Source organism: Amblyomma americanum, chromosome 3 (assembly GCF_052857255.1).
Source record: "Amblyomma americanum isolate KBUSLIRL-KWMA chromosome 3, ASM5285725v1, whole genome shotgun sequence".
Classification (NCBI taxonomy): Eukaryota; Metazoa; Arthropoda; class Arachnida; order Ixodida; family Ixodidae; genus Amblyomma; species Amblyomma americanum.
The window spans coordinates 118467170-118488592 of NC_135499.1; positions in this window are offsets into that span (position 1 = coordinate 118467170).

A 21423-nucleotide genomic window follows, 5' to 3' on the forward strand; every position below is an offset into this window, starting at 1 on the left:
GGAATAATTTCGACCACCTGGGGATCTTTAACGTGCACTGACATCGCACAGTACACGGGCGCTTTAGCGTTTTTTTTATTTTAATTTGCAGCGCTTGAATTCATTTCACGACGTAGGAGAAGAGCCGCTGGCGCGAGCGTGGCAGAGGAACGGGTGACGTCACGCTGCACGTGCGGAGCGCGTTGGCTGTTGCTCGGCGGTGAATCACACTGCTTCGACGTCTTTTGGTCTGATGTGGCGTCATCATCCACGTTTTCTCGTCTTTGAGCAAGTTTTACCCAAATTATAGATTTCCCGGTGATCTTCAGGTCACGTGACATCACAAGGTCACGTGACCTAGGCGGCGATATAACGGACGGACGGTCACCGCAAGTATCAGCCATTAAAGGCTATCGCCTTAATAGCCTGGCACCACTGCTTTGCGGGCACGCCTAATCTCCTTTGCAGCTTAACGTTCTGAAATCTTGCTGCGACGCTCCGGGCTCTAATAATTCAGCACTCTTTGGAGCACTCAACTCAGTTACAACTCCATTCGTATAGCGACGCTCTCCCATGGTTGATAATACCTCGGACAAATTAGGGCTTGCAAACCCGAGGTTCAACACCAAAGGATCTTACATAAAATAGCAGTGCGTATAGGTAATATGGACGACTTGAATTATGGATAATTTTTCTGAAAACCCAACTTTTTCAGTGCATTTGCGGCTAGTTAAGTACAGAAACTTGTTGTCCGGACAATGGGCAGGGTGAAAATGCACGTCACCCAATGGTGTTCATGTATTTCTCTGTCCCGTTAACATGGAGAGCGATAAAAACGACACCCTGAGGTGTGTGTGTGTGTGTGTGTGTGTGTGTGTGTGTGTGTGTGTGTGTGTGTGTGTGTGTGTGTGTGTGTGTGTGTGTGTGTGTGTGTGTGTGTGTGTGTGTGTGTGTGTGTGTGTGTGTGTGTGTGTGTGTGTGCGTGTGCGTGTGCGTGTGTGTGTGTGTGTGTGTGTGTGTGTGTGTGTGTGTGTGTGTGTGTGTGTGTGTGTGTGTGTGTGTGTGTGTGTGTGTGTGTGTGTGTGTGTGTGTGTTTCTCTCATCCTTTACAATGTCAAGGTGCCCAGTCGATGCGCCATGCCACATTGCATGAATGGCAATTCTCTTTATAGGCGATTGAGAAGAGAGTTCTTTGGCTGTGAATAGTCAGCCGTAGGAGAAGCTTTATCACAGCATGATGCGCCGGGGCGCATCTCATGGATCTCTAGGCACTTCGAACATAAGCAGACCCTAATAATGGTGTTGAAGAGGTCGGAGCTGTTATAAACATCCGAAATCTCACTTAAATTTTCAACTGAGTGATTATATAGCACCTTTTTTTTCTGCTTAGGAACTATCAGCTACGAAAAAAATGTCAGACTATGACGTGTCATTGCAAGCTTTTTGTGCGTGAGCGTGTGGAGAAGTTAAAGATGCCGCGGCGTCAGCATCCAGAACAGCGCAATAGCGCGGCGTGACAGTGAACCACTTGCTGAGTTCCGCGTGCTTGCTAAACAGCGTGGCTGAGCAATGAAACCTCGCACTAAGTAAAATATCCTCTGTCTTAGAAAGCCTTCGCAAATACATAGAGCAAAGAAACTCGCCCTGCGTAATGTTGCAAATTTCTCGCACAGTTGCTAGCTCTTAGTCCTGGTTTATGAACACTAAGTTTCTGGAACGGTGCCTTCTGCATGTAGTACTGCTCTTGTAATTTAAAATATGTGAGCGAAGAAAATGAGTTCACTGCTGCATGATTAATTCCTCACTAAAAGCAACAATGAGAATCGCTCATATTTTTAAGGGCTGCAGTAATGACCCTTTCTTATTTAGACTCGAGGACATGTGTATTATTACTTGACAGCCTTAGCTGAACGCGAGCAGCCGGCTACTTTCAATACACAAAGTACATTTGCATTTCCGTTTTTTATTTCACCGCTTACACCAGAGACATGCAAATCTGCGATGTGTACAGATGTTTTTATAGTACATTTCAATATCGCAGCTTGACCGAAGGTATTTCTTTTGCTGGCATGCCATTCCGATCGTGGTGTGTGCAGTGAGTATTACAATAAAATCTTTTTGTTAACATTCGATTATAATTCGAGTGCTCAAAAACATAAAATTAATCAAGATGTTTCAGTTCAAAGGGACAGAACTGCCTCGACAGTAAAACTGGTAATAAATTCAAATTTTAGACGCAACTCCTGCTTCACTTTGAAAGTTTGACAAACGCACTTTAAGAGAAAGCAAACTGCTACGAAAAATTGCATCCTAAACACGGCAAGGGTTTAGAAACAGAGCACCTCTTAGGAGCCTCGATTGTGCTCGTTTCAATCCAGTCGGTCCTTGTGTTATGTTCGGCACAGCGATTAGGCCTAATGTCATTGTCGTTCCACTGATACTTTCTCGGAAGCGAAAAGAGGGGGGGGGGGGCAAGGAGAGGTAAGGAAGAAGGAAGGTACTGGAGGTCCCATATTAAAGAGTGAGCTGCATAGCGCCAATACGGAACGATAGAGTGAAGGGGGGAGAGGTGCAATGCATCGAAAGGAACACAGCCGTCGAGGTTGCAAGCGGCGACAGCGTGCCCGGCAGCCCACGGTGAGCGGCGAAGGCGAAAGGGCAGCCCAGCAGCAACGAGCAGGTCCATTGACTGCCGCAGGTAGGCACCAAGATGTGTGCCTCCGATGTGCTCCAAACCTCTGAGACAAGGGGTGAAACTGCAGCCAGTCAAGGAACGAGGAGCTACCTCCGCGGTGACGCCACCACCGCCCAGGACGGCCGTCGGAAGCGAGCCGCCGCGTATATATTGACGATCTAGGCGAGCGTAGGCTGAGTGCCGAAATACGGTTCAGGCTTACGAATCGGGAAAGCAAAGGCCGTCGCACGAAGGGAGAAGCACACGGATGACGAAAAATTCGCTGGATGACCTCAACGTAAGTGGCGGCACGGGGAGGAATCCATTATGTTGCCGCTGAACGGGGAATCCGGTCGGGCCATGATGGAGGCCGCTATGGAACCAAGGCTTGTGGGCGACGACGCAGATGTATGTACGCGCAGAGCAGCGATGAACAGAAAGTAGTGGTAGTGTGGGTAGTGGTATGATTCAAGTGCGAAAAACATAGGGCGAACGAAGGCAGGGTCACCACCAGCAGCCGATGCGAAGCGAGCGGCGGACCCGCTATAGCGGAAACTAGGAGCTGAGAGAAATACATCTGTACGACTCGAAAGCTCGGAGCAGAATAGGCGGTTTTGCAATTCAACCGACCTTCAGGTCATTGGCTACCAGGTGTCACGTACCCACTGGTCACGTGGCCAAGCTACGGTCCAACTACTACTGCTGAATCTATAGTTAGAGAAAAAGCTGTGGTGTATCGGGTAAGTAGACGCGGCTTGGCCTGTAACATTGAGTGCGTTCCGCATTCTGGACAGGCAACGCGGGCACCCTGCCAGGTGGAGGTTAAAGTAATGGTTCATCGCCAGAGGTTGGTCACCCATTGAACGCTGCGGGCTTATGGGTGGAGTGGCGTGTGTCTGCCAGGACGTTGTCAGCGCTAATGCGTGCAGCCCACATCTCTCTCTCCCCATCGCCACTTACCTCAAAGCGTGATTGAGGCATCCACTGCATCAAGGAGCCAGTTATGCGCCTTCCTTTCCTTAAATCATCGGAGTCTAGAGCGTCTCCAACGGCTAACGCCAATGGACACAAAGAACGCCGACTGTCTATATATTCAGTGCTGCTTTTCTGCTACAACGTTGTGAATGCCAACGCATACCGCGCACACCTTTCACTACAACCAGGTAGCTTAAAGCGCGACTGAGGTGTCCACCGTCCCGGGGGGGACGCCCAAACCACGCGTAAGGGGTTTGACCTCTGGCTCACTGGAAGGTAAAAACCGCAAGCGCCGTGAAATCGTTACGAGGTAGCGTAGTGAAGCTTTTGGCAGCGAAATAATCTTACGGTAGGGTACACTATTCAAAACAGATACCCCAAAGTGATCACTTCAGGCATTCCCTTACGACGGCAACGTGCTCTTACGCCGTTCCTTCGCGCAAGTAAGCTGGAACACGCACTGTGTACCTGCTTCTACATTTAGCACTTGCCGCCTGTCTTCGCAATCACATCCTGAATTATTTTCCTCACTCAGGACATAACAGCAAATTATAATTTGATCACCAAGCCGAGTCATCACTAAACCATAAGCTCATTGAATTATATCGTCCCCCATGGTCTTTTATTCGCTGCCTTTTCCTCTTTCAGCTCTCATCATCATCATCATCATCAGCCTTACTACACCCACTGCAGGGCAAAGGCCTCTCCCATGTCTCTCCAATTAACACTATCCTTTGCCAGCTACATCCACCCTTTGCCTGCAAACTTCTTAATTTCATCCGCCCACCTAACCTTCTGCCGCCCCCTGCTGCGCTTGCTTTCTCTTGGAATCTTGGATGTCAGAAAGTGTGCCTTGTTTTTTTTTTAACTAGTTTTTCATCTGCCTCCTCCCATCATCATCGTCCCCCATCGTGACCTTCTTTTATCTCCTCTTCCCGTCCCCGAGAACAGAGTAGCAGGCCAGATATTTATTTTTCAGGCCAACCTCTCTGCCTTTCTTATCAATAAGCCCTCTCTCTCTCTCTTCTCTTGGAATCCACTCGGTTACTCTTAAGGACCAGCGGTTATATTGCCTTCGCATTACATGCCCTGCCCAAGCCCATTTCTTTCTCTTGATTTCGACTAGGATGTCATTAACCCGTGTTTGTTCCCTCACCCACTCTGCCCGCTTCCGTCTCTTAACGTTACACCTATCATTTTTCTTTCCATGGCTCGCTGCGTTGTCCTTAACTTAAGGTGAACTCTTTTCGTTAGCCTCCACGTTTCTGCCCCGTAGGTGAGTACCGGTAAGATTAAGCTGTTGTACACTTTCCTCTTGAGGGAAATTGGTAAACTGCCACTCATGATCTGCGAGAATTTGCCATATGCGCTCCACCCCATTCTTATCCTTCTAGTTATCTCCCTCTCATGATCCGGATCAGCTGTCACTACCTGCCCTAAGTGGACGTATTCCGTCACAACTTCTAGGCTCTCGCTGCCAATTGTGAACTGTTGTTCCCTTGCAAAGCTGTTGAACATTACCTTGGTTTTCTGCATGTTAATTTTTAGACCCATCGATCTTCTCTGCCTGTCTAACTCATTGATAATGATTTGCAGTTCACCTCCTGAGTGACTCAGCAAGGCAATGTCATCAGCAAATCGCAGATTATTTAGGTATTCTCCATTTATTCTTATTCCCAACAGTTCCTAATTCAGGCCTCGAAATACCTCCTGTAAACATGCGGTGAACAGCATTGGCGAGATCGTGTCTCCTTGCCTGACGCCCCTCCTTATTGGAATGTTATTGCTGACTTTAAGGAGGACTATAGTAGCTGTACAGTTGCTATATATATATATATATATATATATATATATATATATATATATATATATATATATATATATATATATATATATATATATATATATATATATATATGTATATATATATATATATATATATATATATATATATATATATATATATATATATATATATATATATATATATATATATATATATATATATATATATATTGTAAGGCTAAAGAAGAAGATGCGTCTGATGATTTGAAAAGACGAAGACGAGGTGACAGTGTTCTCGAGAGTTTTTGCCAGCGCTACGCTTGTGTGTCTTTTGCCGATCTGATCCCAGACTGCTGCCGTTGCCGTTCCCGTCGCCCCAGTACCTCGTAACAAACCCCCCGTTACATTATATATATATATATATATATATATATATATATATATATATATATATATATATATATATATATATATATATATATATATATATATATATATATATATATATATATATATATATATATATATATTTCAGTATTTTGACATAAGGCTCTTCTACCCCCTGATTACGCAATGCCTGTATGACTGCTGAGGTTTCCACTGAGCCGAATGCTTTCTCGTAATCAATGAAATCTATATATAGAGGTTGGTTATATTCTGCGCATTTCTCTATCACCTGATTGATAGTGTGAATATGATCTTTTGTGGAATATCCTTTACGAAAGCCTGCCTGATAATTTGGTTGATTAAAGTCCAACGTTGCCCTGACTCTATTAGCGATTACCTTAGTAAATACTGTGTAGGCAACGGATAGTAAGCTGATCGGCCTGTAATTTTTCAAGTCCTTGGCGTCTCCCTTCTTATGAATTCAGATAATGTTTGCATTCTTCCAAGCTTCTGGTACAGTAGAGGTCGAAGGCATTGCGTATACAGGGTGGCTAGTTTTTCTAGCACGATGTCCCCTCCATCCTTCAACAGATCTGCTGTTACCTGATCCTCCCCAGCTGTTTTTCCCCTTTTCATTGCTTCTATAAGGCTTTCTTTACTTCATCTTTCATTACTGGCGGGATGACGCATTGCTGTGCACTGCTGTTTTTCTCATTAATGCTCTGATTACATTGGCTACTGTACAGGTCTGTGTAGAACTCTTCAGCTACGTTAACTATCTTATCCATATTGCTAATGACATTGCCCTGCTTGTATCTTAATGCATACATCTGGTTTTTACCTATGCCTAGTTTCCTCTTCACTGCTTTTAGGCTACCTCCGTTCTTTAGAGCATGCTCGATTCTCTCCATATTAAACTTCCTTATGTCGGCTACATAGAGCTTATTTATTAACTTTGATAGCTCTGTTAGTTCTATTCTATCGGTAGGGTTAGACGCCCTCATACTTTGGCGCTTCTTAATCAGATCTTTTATCACCTGAGATAGCTTCCCGGTATCCTTTCGAACTGTCCTACCGCCTACTTCTACTGCGCACTCCGTAATTATTGATGTCAGATTATCGTGCATTGAATGAACATCAAGATCGTCTTCCTCAGTTAAAGCCGAATATCTGTTTTGCAGCGCTATCCTAAACTCCTGTGCTTTCCCTCTTACGGCTAACTCGTTAATGGTCTTCTTCTTCACTAGCTTCTTCCGTTCCCTCTTCAAGTCTAAGCTAATTCTAGACCTTACCATTCTGTGGTCGCTACAACGCACCTTTCCGAGGACGGCCACGTCCTGAATGATGCCAGGTTTAGCGCATAGTATGGAGTCGATTTCATTTTTAGTTTCGCCATTGTGGCTCTTCCAGGTCCACTTCCTGTTCTCTCGTTCGCAGGAAGAAGGTATTCATGGTCCGTGAATTATTTCTATCCGCGAATTCGATTAATAGCTCTCCCCTGCTATTTCTAGAGCCTATCCTATAGTCACCTACCGCGTGGTCGTCAGCCTGCTTCTTGCCCACCTTCGCATTGAAGTCGCCCATCAGTACAGTGTACTGCGATTTTGCTTTATTCATTGCCGATTCTACGTCCTCATAGAAACTTTCAACGGTCTGGTCATCATGGCTGGATGTGGGTGCGTAGGCCTGCACTACTTTCAGCTTGTACCTCCTATTCAGCCTAATTACTATAGCTGCTGCCCTCTCGTTAATACTGTAGAGCTCCTCTACGTTGCCAGCTATATCCTTATTATTGAGGAATCCCACACCTAGTTCTCGTCTATCCTCTAACCCGCGATAGCACAGTATGTGTCCGCGCTTTAGTGCTGCATACGCCTCACCTGTGCTCCTAGCTTCGCTAAGCCCTATCACATCCCATTTAATTCCCGCTAGGTCCTCGAACAGCACTGCTAGGCTAGCCTCGTTAGATAAAGTTCTAGCGTTAAGCGTTGCCAGATTCAGATTCCAATGGCGGCCTGTCCGGAGCCAGAGATTCTTAGCACCCTCCGCTGCGTCACGGGTCTGACCGCCGCCGTGGTCAGTTGCTCCGCAGCCGCTGGGGACTGAGGGCCGAGGGTTAATTGGTTTGATCATAGAAGGTTGTGTCCAAGTACTACACCAGGGTGGCCAAATCCTGCTCTGGTGAGAAAGTGCGCTGTCTGTTCTGGTCACCGAGTGCAGGCCGCACTCCAGGCCTGGTTATGCAATTCCATCGACACGCGGATTTTTTTTTTTTAAACCCGGTGGAGAATTGCGCGGCACCAGGATTTGAGCCCCGGTCCTCTTGCACGCGAGGCGGACGTTCTACCTCTACGCCATCGCTGCAGCTTTCATCTTTCAGCTCTCAGCGATCATTTATGTCGCGCCGGCGCGTCGTTCGAAAAGGACTGAGCCCATAGCGTCACGTCGCATATGCAGGACTGCGACGCCCCTGTTGTAACGGTTGGAGCGCGCGGCCTCTTGCGCCAGGTGTTCCCTCGGGAATTGCTTCATCCTGTGGCGCATAGAAGTCGGCGCCAGTTAACTTGAGTCGTGAATGCGTTTCGTGCGCCCACCTGCCGGCCAGGTCACGTGACGCGCTGCATGCGACTCAGATTGGAGCAACTGAAGTCCCGTCGGTAAGAACAACTGCTGTCAACGGAAGGTGCTGAAAACTTGGTACCGCTCTTAACGTGAGTGTATGCGTTCACGAGCTCGCCTCTTCCCCAAGCAGAACAGTCCCAGAACAGAAAAGCCTTCGCAGATGCTGCTTCTTCAGTGCTGTGTTTTGCTGCACTGTATATCATGTGCTACCTATGCACTACGTTGCATGGTTTCGAATATAGGCAAAGTGAGCAGTTCACAAAATGCCTGCACTTTATCTATCCTATCCTATGCATCGCACAGAACTAATGTCCTGAAAAACGTTTTCTCGGTTTTATTTTATTTCTCGGAAATGAGACACATCGGTGGCGGAAAGGAGGTTTTGCGTTCTAATTAAAACTACCATCAGGATGCTACGAAGAGAAGTTCTTTGTGGAAACTGCAAACATGGACCCGTAAATATTTAAAATTGGTTAGTTAAAAAGCTTTTTTATTCACTTCTGTCTTCCTATAACATCTGTTGTACGAGCTTAATGAGCATCTACCATGAACGGGAGGAACATGTCCTCTACGGTCATAACACATTCTTGCGTACCAACCGATCCCTGGGATGAACTGCAATGAGGTATCCGTGAGCAGTGCAGTGTACAGGCAAGATCAATGTGAAAATGATCAGTATAGAAAGGGCCCTTCGTCTCCTGACGTAGTCTTGCTTTTAGCAACATTTCAAGATGTTGGTAGTCGTGGCGGTGGCGGCAGTGGCGGTGGTGATAGGGGTGGTAGTAGTAGTAGTAGTAGTAGTAGTAGTAGTAGTAGTAGTAGTAGTAGTAGTAGTAGTAGTAGTAGTAGTAGTAGTAGTGGTGGTGGTGGTGGTGGTGGTGGTAATGGTGGTGGTGGTAGTGCTGCTAGTGGTGGTAGTAGTAGTTGTAGTAGAGTAGTAGTGATGGTGGCGGTGTTGGTAATGGTGGTAGTGATAGTAAGAGTAGTGGTAGTACTGCTTGTATTGGTGGCAGTAGTAATAGTAGCAGTATTAGTAGTGATGGTAGTAGTAGTAGTAGTAGTAGTAGTAGTAGTAGTAGTAGTAGTAGTAGTAGTAGTAATAGTAGCGGTATAGCCATCATCATTTATCAGCCCCTTGTGTGAACAACGTACCGCTATACAAAACCCACTCTTCGTCCTACTACTACTGCTGCTGCTACCACTGCTACCACTGCTGATTCTTGCTATTCGCTTTCTTCGCCGCCTTTAGCAGCCCAAAATCCGAACATTTCCTTCGTCTCTAGACAAGCATCGCGCATTCCGACATTGTTTAACAAACTCATGCAAGCAAACAATGCCACTGGCAAGCTGCTCGCATAGTCAGTTGACCACAGGCATTGGGATGTGCAGATTGTAGGTTCAGTCCCCGCCTCGACATCCACTGCATGCTTCTCTTAATTTGCATAATCCCCTGATGATCAGCAAATTAAAATCGCTATGTGACCCTCCGCGATAATTTGGCTGAAGACTAGCTCGAGCAAAGCAAGGTAAACTTTACGAATAGCAAAAAAAAAATTCAGCAGGTGTTCGCCCGTCCTGACCTCCGTATATAATGAAATTCAGCTGCTATGGCTTGACCTCTATTCAATATCTTTCGCCCCTTCACAAGACGGAGCAGGTGTCCATTCATTGCAAGACGTATTGCTATTGCTCCTATTTAAAACCTCCGCACAGGTGGAAAAAAAGCGTTGTAGAACTATTTCGAAGCGTTTGGCGGCGTCTGATTGGAAAATTGTTTTTGTTTACATATGTACACATGCCAAGGTCACCCGGATACATTGACATTCACAAGTAGACATGACGCTAAGCATGTAGGGCGAGCAAATTAAAGAGGTACCGTAAGCATCTTTGAGCAACTAACAGGAATTGTTTGTGAGTGATTTAAGACGGGATAGCATACCTATTCACAGAAGAGTGAAACAGTAATAATCGACATGGAGAAAAAAAAAGGACCTTAGCGCCAGTTTGGTCTAAAGGCCGGAACAAGACGATCGCTGTTAACAGAAATGAATGGACACGACCACTGCCGGAGGAACTCTTCCTCTCCCAAGAAAAAGAGTTCCTCTGACAAGAAACTGATCAGCTCCCTTCGAAGACGGCCAAGTATTGGCCACACAGCGCGTCGTCGAAAGCCACCAGCGACCACGGTGCATCGATTGCGCCATAAACTAAAAATACCCGCAACAATTAACAGGCGAGCAAAACGGCCGCTGGGGAAGCGGCCGCGAAAGACAAAGCTCGAAATGCCCTGCCCACGGAATCCCGAATGAACCGCGCGTCAAAAGGCACGCGCTACCACGCAGGTGTCTGTAGCGAGGCGATTAGATTCCGGAAGTGGGCAATTCGGACAGGTACTGGAGCGTAAAGCACCCCACCGCTCTAGCCGATCACAAGTAGGCAGCACTGTCCAACCAAGTTTCCAAAGCCGCGTAGATGGTCTGGGAGAGGCGTCAACGCTATGCGCGCCCATTGAACGCAGCGCATCGGTAAGCGGCGAGCCGTCGGCACAACAGGCAACAACAGCGAGCCCATAATGTCCACCACACGGTCTGTAACTATGTTGACATTAGGTGCTACTGCGCTTACATGTCTGAAAAAGGCCACTGACCTAGCATAGAATGCGGTAGGCTGCTCTGATTGAGGTCCATGATTAACAGGGGCTGGGGGATTCAAAAAGTGCAAAGAAGGGCCCAAAAAGTACCGCTCTAGGGTTCGCGCCGGAGACGCATCCCCCAGCAGGATACGCAAAATGCACTTCAAAGCTAACAACGAGGACGTGATGGATAAAGTTGGAAAGGCAAAACCGCCTCTCTTCCATGGTTGTCTAAGAACAGCACGAGCGACAAGCTCGGTTCCGCGTGACCAAGAAAAAAAGAAAAAAACTGTAGTCTGCACTCGCCTTATGATGTGCAGGGGTGGTTTAACAATGTGTCAAAGGTGCCAGAAGGCCCCCAGCACGACCGACTGAACCAGGTAGCGCCTCTCAAGCAGAGGAAGGTCAAATTCTGCGCCCTCCACACACGAGCTCTAATGCCCTCTACGACTGAAGACCACATACCATCCCATATTCCGGCACTGTCGTAGGTCACGCCTAAAATGCGCATCTGCGCACATCACTGCAAAGGTATCGCACTTGTAATACATCTCTGAGGAGAGCCCACAAAAAAGTAATGACTCTTCGAATAATTAAGAGCAGCCCCCGACAACAAGGAGGCGTACTCACGAAAAACGTTTAAGGCTTCGAGCAGGCTGCGTTCATCAGCTAAGTAAAGTGTGATGTCATCTGCATAAGCAGTGACGCGTACTTCCTCACTGCCTGGCAACGCCATACTCCCTAATAATAGAGTGGTGATTGACTGCCAGGAGGAAAGGCTCTAATGCTAAGATAAACAAAAGGGGGGAGAGCGGACAACCTCGACGGACGCCGCGGCCAACATCAAATGCGGTACTTTCCAAGCCATCGAGCAACAGGGTGCTTGATATATCTCTGTACATCTCTTTAATGAGAAACACTAAAGAAGGTGGGAAACCGAAAGCATCCAGTGTACCGTAAATATACTCATGCCCTAAAAAGTCGAACGCCTTCTCTTGATCGAGGGAAACAAAAAGACCCTGTCTTCTTGCGGCGTCTTACAACAGCTTACACCGCCAGATGTCTACTTATAATCTCTGGACATAAAAAAAAACCGGTCGCTTCTGTCAAATTCAAAAAGTGAAAGGTGGAGGCCATACAATTAATTATCAGTTACGCTTTTCTGGTTGGTTTTTGATTAAAGAAAATGGCGCAATAATTCCCTCACATCTCGGTGGACGTATGATAAGAACAAGAAATGAAAATTGGTTCTTAGGGAAACAAAATGGCGCAGTATCTGCCACATATCGGCGGAGACCCAAAGCGCACCGCAAGGTAAGGTATAAAGGAGGGAGTGAAAGAAGAAAGGAAGAAAGAGGTGCCGTAGTGGAGGGCTCCGGAATAATGTCAACCACCTGGGGATCTTTAACGTGCACTAACATCGCACAGCACACAGGCGCTTTAGCGTTTCGCCTCCAGCGGAACGCAGCCGCCGCGGTCGGGTTCGAACCCGGGTACTCCGGATAGGTAGCCGCGCCCTAACCACTGAGCCACCGCGTCAAGTCAGAAGAACAAAAAGAATAATAATCCACCAATGTAGGAGGCCCCGTACTCGCCGCCTTTGGCACGCAGGCTCAAGAGGTGGGCGCCGGGGCCTCCACAACTAAAGACAGGCAAAGTTACAGGTTCACTCACAGTAGAAATCGCAGACGACTAGTTATCAACGTATTTTTTTACATTTCGTGCCATCTAGCGGCTGCCACAGCAATTAACATAAATAGCCCAGGTTAGCCCGAAAAGATGGCCCTACACATACGCACCAACATTTCTTTCGGGGAATCATTTCTAGAGAAGAAAATAAATCAGTATCAAAAATTTATGGACAAAGGTTGTACATCAAACTTCTTTCTTTAGAGGTTGGAGCGATAGGCGACGCCGACGAAATACACCTCTCTTGTGACCTCGGGACCCTCGAACAGGATTAAGACGGTCTCTGACTTCTTTCCTAGTCTTCTTTCCCCTAGGATGTCCTCGTTTTCTTGGAGAACTTCGTGAATATCTTGTGTTGTCAGGCTGACCGGGATGTCGTAGATGGCCCTTTTTCCGCTTTCCGGTATGACCGCGTGAGCAGTAGCTTCGACTCCCTTCTGTCTCACTCGGAGACTTGTAATCCTTTCGTATTATTCAGCTCGTTCGAGCGACAAGGTCACGATGAGCAGGGACTGGTTCTTGACATTCACGGCAAACTTGTCTTCCCGGAGGTCTGTCAGGCCAGCCGCCTCCGCCAAAATCTTTCTTATGAAGGGTCCAGCCTTCTTCATCAGCCGATCTGCACCAGCCTTGGAGGCGAAGGACCACGCGGTTCATCTCTCCGGAGATCTTCAATCTAATTCTACCAACGGATCTCTCCGAAATGGCTCTTCCTTCCTTTTTTTTTAGAGCTTGGAACGTCCCTTCTCCTCTGTTGCGGGCATATTTGCCCTTTCCTACACGTATTTGCGCCCCTGGCGGCGGAACCAGGAGCCTGCGGCTCTCTGCTGGCCCGGATTGGTATCCTTCCCCTTTTCTTGGCTTATTTCAGGCGTTGTCTGGCAACCATGGCTTGTTTCTGGTGCAAGTCCAAGATGTCACGGCACTTCCGGTCGCCACGGCGGAGGCGCCGCTTGGAGGCTACAGAGTTTCTCACTATTAGCTAGAGGGAAAGCTGATGGCGCTGCACCTCGGCCACCATGGGCGCTCAAAGCATCATGGGGCGATGAGCTATTCGGTGCGGGAAAGTCGGTCTTTTTTTCAGGAACACACAATGGCGTTACTGAGATGTTCTATTCACGGCGCCATAGAGTTTCTTACTATTAACTAGAGGGAAAGCTGGCACCCGCCTATGGGAGTTTGCATGGAGTATCCTCGAGACCACCTCAGTCACCATGGGCGCGCTAAGCATCATGGAGCGGAGAGCTATCGACTGCAGAACCACAACTTTTGGCCAAAAAATAATGAAAAAACCAACGTCGTTCGATAATCAAGAATGTCCTAACATTCAATGTCCTGTCTATAAATTGCAACAAACGAGCAAAAAAGTATGTAACTGTAAAGTTCCTCCAAAATAAGCGATGACTTGCTCTCCAATTGGCCAAATATTGCAGACCACAAAAGCCAATATTTCGTGCTTAACAAGCGCACTTTTAAAAATAAATATGTTTGCAGAAGAAATGTCGCTTTAACACTTTAGAAGGTTTTTATTGGCACTTCGGAAACCAAAAACATTTTATTGGCGTCGTGTGCTGTTGCGTTTTCGCTACTATGGCTTTTGCGCACAACGTTTGTGCCAAAGTCGTCTGCGCCGTGGACGGAACGGTGCATCTCAGTAACGCCACTCTCTGTTCCTGAAAAAAAAAAAACCGACTATCCCGCACCAAGTAGCTCATCACCCCATGATGCTTTGAGCGCCCATGATGGCTCAGGTGCAGCGCCACCAACTTTCCCTCTAGTTAATAGTAAGAAACTCTATGCACGGCGCAGACGACTTTGGCGCAAACGCAGTGCGCTAAGCCGTAGTAGAGAAAACGCAACAGCACACGACGCCAATAACAAGTTTTTGCCATTAAAAAACATATTAAAGTGTACAAACAACAACATTCTTTCTGCAAACATATTTATTTTTAAAAATGATCCTATTAAGCCTGAAATATTGGCTTTTGTGGTCTGCAATATATTTGACCAATAGGAGAGCAAGCAATCGCTTATTTTGGGCAAAGTTAACATGCTTTTCTGCTGGTTTGTTGCAGTTTATAGACAGGATATGGAATGTTAGCGCATTCTTGATTATCAAACAACGTTTATTTTTATTATTTTTTGGCCAAAAGCAGTGGTTCTGCAGTCGGCAGCTCTCCACCCCATGATGCTTAGAGCACCTATGGTGGCTGAGGCGTTCTCGAGGAAGCTCCAGGCAAACTCCTGTAGGCGAGGCGCCAGCTTTCTCTCTAGGTATTAGTAAGAAACTATGTTGGAGGTCAGGCCTGACGAGACCAAGCGATCCGGCGTGGGCGCCCGAACTTTTCAACAGTCACAGAAAACGAACAGGGGGTCCTACCGCGAAGCGGGTGGCCTTCCCGAGTTCCTCGCTCGTTCCCACGCCTCATCCGACCAAAATTTTGGGTCAACTGGCAATATTTCCGCACATATAGCCGTCCAAAGCGGAGCTCGACGTGGATGCCGCGCGATAGCCTGCGGCCACCCAGCGTAGCCTCTTCGGTGGGCTGCGCGCTCACCCGTAGTCACGTGCCCATCCGCGGTGACAACTCTGAAATGTTGCTCGGCGGTGTGAGGCAGCTATAAAAGCTTTCGGTGCAAAATGGCTTTCTGCATTGACAACCTAAATTTTCTATATGAGAGCACTGATGTAACTTCCTTCTTGACGACATTCTTGAAAACCGCCTAGACGCATAGGTAGATAGGTAAACTTTAACGATTAAAATCAAAGGAAAGTTTGTTGAGGGTGGGGTGCTCATTCCAGGGTTCCACTGGCTTGAGCTGTCAGATGAACCTTTCTTGTGAGGGTGGCTCTTTGATCCTCGATACGATCGCTCGAGAGAATCGCCTCCCACTGCTCAAATGACGTGTACTGTGTCTGTTATTGGTGCGGTTTCGCCCTACATCCCCACTAAATGTGGAAGGGTGTTGGGCGGGCCTGGCACCATGGGCATGTGTCAGGGTATAGCGTTGGATACATGAGCTGAACTTTGTGGGGATGAGGGAAAGTGTTCGCTTGGGTCTGATGCCAGGAGTTAGCGTCCTGGTGTGTAATTTTGTGTGAACAGGAGGGTATTTTCGGCGCTGGAGACGCTGGAACACTAAGCCTTCTTGAAGATTGCTGCGATCACATTAACTTGCATATAGATAGAAACGAGGTTGTCCTTGGATTATTTTTAGACTTATCCAAAGCTTTCGACACTGTTGACCACGGGATTTTGTTACAGAAACTAGACAGAATTGGATTTCGCGGGCCTTATCAGCTTTTTTTCAATAGCTACCTCTCCAATCGTGCTCAGGTTGTGAGAGTCAAAGATGACTTCAGCCATTTCAAACCAATTCTATATGGCGTGCCACAAGGTTTCGTTTTAGGACCTTTCCTTTTTAATATTTATGTCAATGATTTAGCACATCTAGGTCTGAATTCATTACTCTACCAATACGCCGATGACACGGCGTTGCTTGTTTCGCACGAGTCATGCAATAGGGCTGCAGAGCTGCTACAGTCGGATGTTAAACAAGTGTGCGACTGGTTTTCAGGTAATCATATTTACATAAATAAGCAAAAAACAACTTTGGTTTGTTTCAGAAATCCACATAAAAAAGTTATATTAACTGAATCTGTTATTCTGCATGGTAATGTTTGCTTTAGTTGCCAGTGTGTTCCTTTACCCTTCTCTGAAACAGTCAAATATCTGGGCATTCATTTTAACGCCACCATGACCTGGACAGCCCATGTTGAACATCTCATCAAACGTCTCCGTGTAATTTCTATGCATCTGTACAGGATAAAATTCAATACTTCTGTCAGGCTGCGTCAACTGGTGTTTAAGGCCCTAGGGGAGTCCGTTTTAAGGTATGGCGTCACTATTTATGGTTCGTGTGCATCGTCAAGAATCAGTCAAATCGATAGAATACTGAGCAGAATTTCCGCTAACGTTTTGTATGGCACGTCAATGGAGGCCCTTGAAAGCACTAAACGGATGCTCGTTGCTGATATGTTCTGCATTGAAGATATATTCACGCATGTAGTAATTACCAGAAACTATTTCTCAAATAAATTTAAACACCCTGAAAACAAGCTCAAGATATTAAGAAAAATAAATCCGTTCAAACTTTCCAAGGTATATACTAACTACGGGAAAAGGTGCCGCATGTTTTACATCCCATTTCATTTTAACCAGCTTCCAACTGAAATGCTATCATTACAATCCCTTAAAGAGGTAAAATGTAGAATAAAGTCCTGGCTTAATATGTCAAAAGCACTGTAAGCTTGCATTAAAAGAATGCTTTAAATACTTGAGTTTGCCATCCCATGTGAATCTAGGTTGTTTAAGTTGTTTTTGAACCTGTGTAAATAAGTGTCTTAATTTGGCAGTGTGCATTAGTGATATTGTTCTTTTTTTGTATTTAGGAATATTATGTGTCTTATTGCAATAAGCTTTGTTGTGTAGTATTTGTTTTGTTTCTACATACAGGAAACTGTTTTTTCGTCAATACTGAGCCTGTACTTCGTTTGATTGCCGTGACCCGCCCACAAGCGCACTTGCGCTTCCGCGGGCACACTTATTTCAACTTGTAATTGTGACAAATAAATATGTATGTATGCATGCATGTATGTATGTATGTATGTATGTATGTATGTATGTATGTATGTATGTATGTATGTATGTATGTATGTATGTATGTATGTATGTATGTATGTGTGTGTGTGTGTGTGCGTGTGTGCGTGCGTGCGTGCGTGCATGCATGCATGTATGTATGTATGTATGTATGTATGTATGTATGTATGTATGTATGTATGTATGTATGTATGTATGTATGTATGTATGTATGTATGTATGTATGTACGTTGAAGGAACAGGGATGAATTGGAATGCGCTGGATGGCCCCGCTCAGTTTATTGCTGCTCGAGCTAAAGCGTGCGCTCTTTCATTTCCCTCTAGTCCCTCGTAACCAGGGGTGCGCGTAATCTCGTGCGGTTTATTGAGGGGTTGGGTACCCATGAGTCGAGCGACCGGTCTTGGGACGCGTCCTCGTAGGAAGTTTCGGCAGGCTTGCTGTGAATCCGTGATCACATGAGCGCTGCGCCCTTGCGCGTCGCAGTGCCGCATCGCAAGTGCAACAGCAGCGGTTTCCGCCGCCGCTGGAGTGTCGGCAATGACGGAGGCAGCGAGCATAGGGAAGAATTCGGAATTTATCGCTACAACAGCGTATTTATTGAGTTCCGGGTATGCCGCGGCGTCTACATACACCGCGCTGGCTGAGATGGCAAGTCGCTTGCGTAGGTAGGAAACTCTTGCTTTGCGCCAGCTGGTGGAGGCATCTTTGAACATATGCTTCGGGATCAGAGCTACTTCGATTTTATTTCGTTGCAGTTTCTCTAGGCAGGATTGCGAATCCAGGGCTCGTATCTCCGCTGCCGTGTCTACACTACTCAGAAGGGCGTGGCCGGCTTGTGTTTGTTGTATTCGGACTGTTTGTGATGAGAGGACTGCTTCCTGGAGTTCGGAATATGTGTTGAAAAGGAAAAGAGAGCGAAGTTTTTCTGTTGAGGTGCTGGGAGGAAGATAAAGCGCTGTTTTGTATGCCCCTTTTATGATGGTGTCAATCTGTTGCTCTTCCTGCTTCGTGGTCTTGAAAAAATGAAAATCGGTTTTTAGGGAAAGGAAATGGCGCAGTATCTGTGTCGCATATTGGCGGACATTTGAACGGCGCCGTAAGGGAAAGGATAAAGAAGAGAGTGAAAGAAGAAAGGAAGAAAGAGGTGTCGTAGTGGAGGACTCCGGAATAATTTCGACCACCTGGAGATCTTTAACGCGCACTGACATCGCGCAGCACACTGGCCTCTTAGCGTTTCGCCTCCATCGAAACGCAGCCGCCGCGGTCGGGTTCGCACCCGGGAACTGATCTTGTGAAAAGTTGGCATTGGCGACGATGAAGAAGAACACCGTCTGAATATACCGCTTCTATTTTGCATAATGCACGAGCTTAATCGTCTCGCGCCAGATGAAGGCCCTGCACGTGCCAATACAAGAGACGAAAAGACGCCATCAAAGACGGGGAGTCGTGTACCAACGCTACCAATGGAAAGCAAGAGGATTCACCTCTGACTTCACAACGCTGAACCTACATAACCCGCCACCGACTGCCAGAGGCCCTCACTTGGCATTAGCGACGCTTGCATTTTGCAGGTTAGTGTAAGGACTTTCTTTCTAAACCTTACTGCTCTTCTCGTCGTCGCCGTTGCCAGGTTGATAACAGCTTTGTGTATCGCTATGTGTGTGTGTGTGTGTGTAATAGCTGTTTGTGTGTATCCTTACCTGCTGTAGCGAGCCTAGTTCCGATGACAAAAGAACTAGCAATATAAAAGAGCTAAAGCAAGAGTTCGCCCAGGTAAAGAAAACCTTTCAGTAGGAAATAAAAACTGCAGGCTTGTCACTCGAAAGAGACGTACGAAGTGATATCCGACAGCTTCGGGATGAGCAAAAAAGCTTCTCCGACAGCCTAGATATTGCGCATGCTGAAATTGAAACGCTGAAACAGCAACTTGCAAAACGCAGCCGCCGCGGTCGGCTTCGAACTCGACCGCGGCGGCTGCGTTTTTATGAAGGCAAACCGCCAAGGCGCCCGTGTGCTGTGCGATGTCAGTCAACGTTAAAGATCCGCAGGTGGTCGAAATTCCGGAGCCTTCCACTACGGCACCTCTTTCTTCCTCTCTTCTTTCACTCCCTCTTTTATCCCTTCCCTTACGGCGCGTTTCAGGTGTCCAACGATATATGAGACAGATACTGCGACATTTCCTTTCCCCACAAAACCAATTAATGTTATTATTAAAAGAAGTCGAAAAAAACGCGAATCTGAGCACTGAAAAAGCCAATTGTGAGGCAAGATGTGCGATTCTAGAAAAAAGAAAAGAACTTGAGAAACGCGTGCTGTTGCTGGAATAATACTCGAGGAGCGCAAACCTTGAATTCCAGGGGTAGTACAGCAAGCAGACGAAAACCTACCATCGATTCTTTCCAAAATTGCAGATGTCATCAGTGAAACTATCACTGAGAATGATATCGAAAGATGTCACCGTGTCCCCACTCGTGACAACGTCAAAAGAGAGAATATGTCATTCAATTTGTCTCGCGCTAAAAGCGACATTGCACTCGCAAAAGCCAAAAAGATCAACCTGAAGAACAAATACCTAAGATTTGTTGACTCTGGAACTATGTATATTAATGAGCACCTCTGCCCTACCATAAATAAGCTCCTTAGTTTGGGAAAAAAGCGGAAAAAGGAACGCGTTGGAAAATTTGTGTGGGTTCGTAATGGAAAAGTACTTACGAGGAAACATGAAACATCAGAAGTTCTTGTTCAGTGTGAAAACGACATTGAAAAGATTCAGTAGAAGGAAATGTACTGCCTGCCTATTCTACGTCATCGTTCGGAATGGCTTCACAACCTGCTGAGATTAACGATCTTATCAAAACTATAAATAAAAAGGGCATCGAGTGCTTTCACTTGAATGTAAGATAAATCCGTAACAATGAAGATGTGTTGACTATATTCCTTGCTCAATCTGCGTTTACTTTCGATGCTGTTATGCTAACAGAAACGTGTTCTGGTGCAGGCTGTGATGCCATATCGGAGGACAATTATCAGCCTGCTTTGAACCGCTCTAAATTTCGGGGTGGAGGAATACTACTGAAGATAATAATAATTAATAATAATTGGTTTTCGTGGAAAAGAAATGGCGCAGTATCTGTCTCATATATCGTTGGACACCTGAACCAAGCCGTAAGGGAAGGGATAAAGGAGGGAGTGAAAGAAGAAAGGAGGAAGAGGTGTCGTAGTGGAGGGCTCCGGAATAAGTTCGACCACCTGAGGATCTTTAACGTGCACTGACATCGCACAGCCCACGGGCGCCTTAGCGTTTTTCCTAGTCGAGCACCCTAACTACTGAGCCACCGCGGCGGGTATACAACTGAAGATTAAAAAATACATTCAGATGTCAGTGCACGTTAAAGATCCCAAGGTGGTCGATATTATTCCGGAGCCCTCCACTACGGCACCTCCTTCTTCCTTTCCTCTTTCACTCCCTCCCTTATCCCTTCCCTTACGGCGAGGTTCAGGTGTCCAACGATATACGAGACAGATACTGCGCCATTTGCTTTCACCAAAAACCAATTATTAATTATTATTGACCTACTTAAGCTGCTCACAGTGATTAATGACTGCATTGATAGTCTAGCTGTCGTTAATGAGCCCTGTATTTTTGCTGTAGTTTACAGGCTGCCACATGAGTGTGTGGGAGATTTTTAGATCACCTTGAAGCATTGTTCGAATTCACTAATTAAAAAATAATAATAAATTGTGGCTTCAATCCACGCTGTCGAGGGGAAACGCTAAGGCGCCCGTGTGCTGTGCGATGTCAGTGCACGTTAAAGATCCCCAGGTGGTCGAAATTATTCCGGAGCCGTCCACTAGGGCACCTCTTTCTTCCTTTCTTCTTTCACCCCTTCCGGCGCGGTTCAGGTGTCCGCCGATATGAGAGACAGATACTGCAAAAACCAATTACCAAGGTGGTTCGACAGCGAAGCTAGGCTGTTTGCATTCAACTTTACAGTGAAGCTGTATACCTCTACCGTCC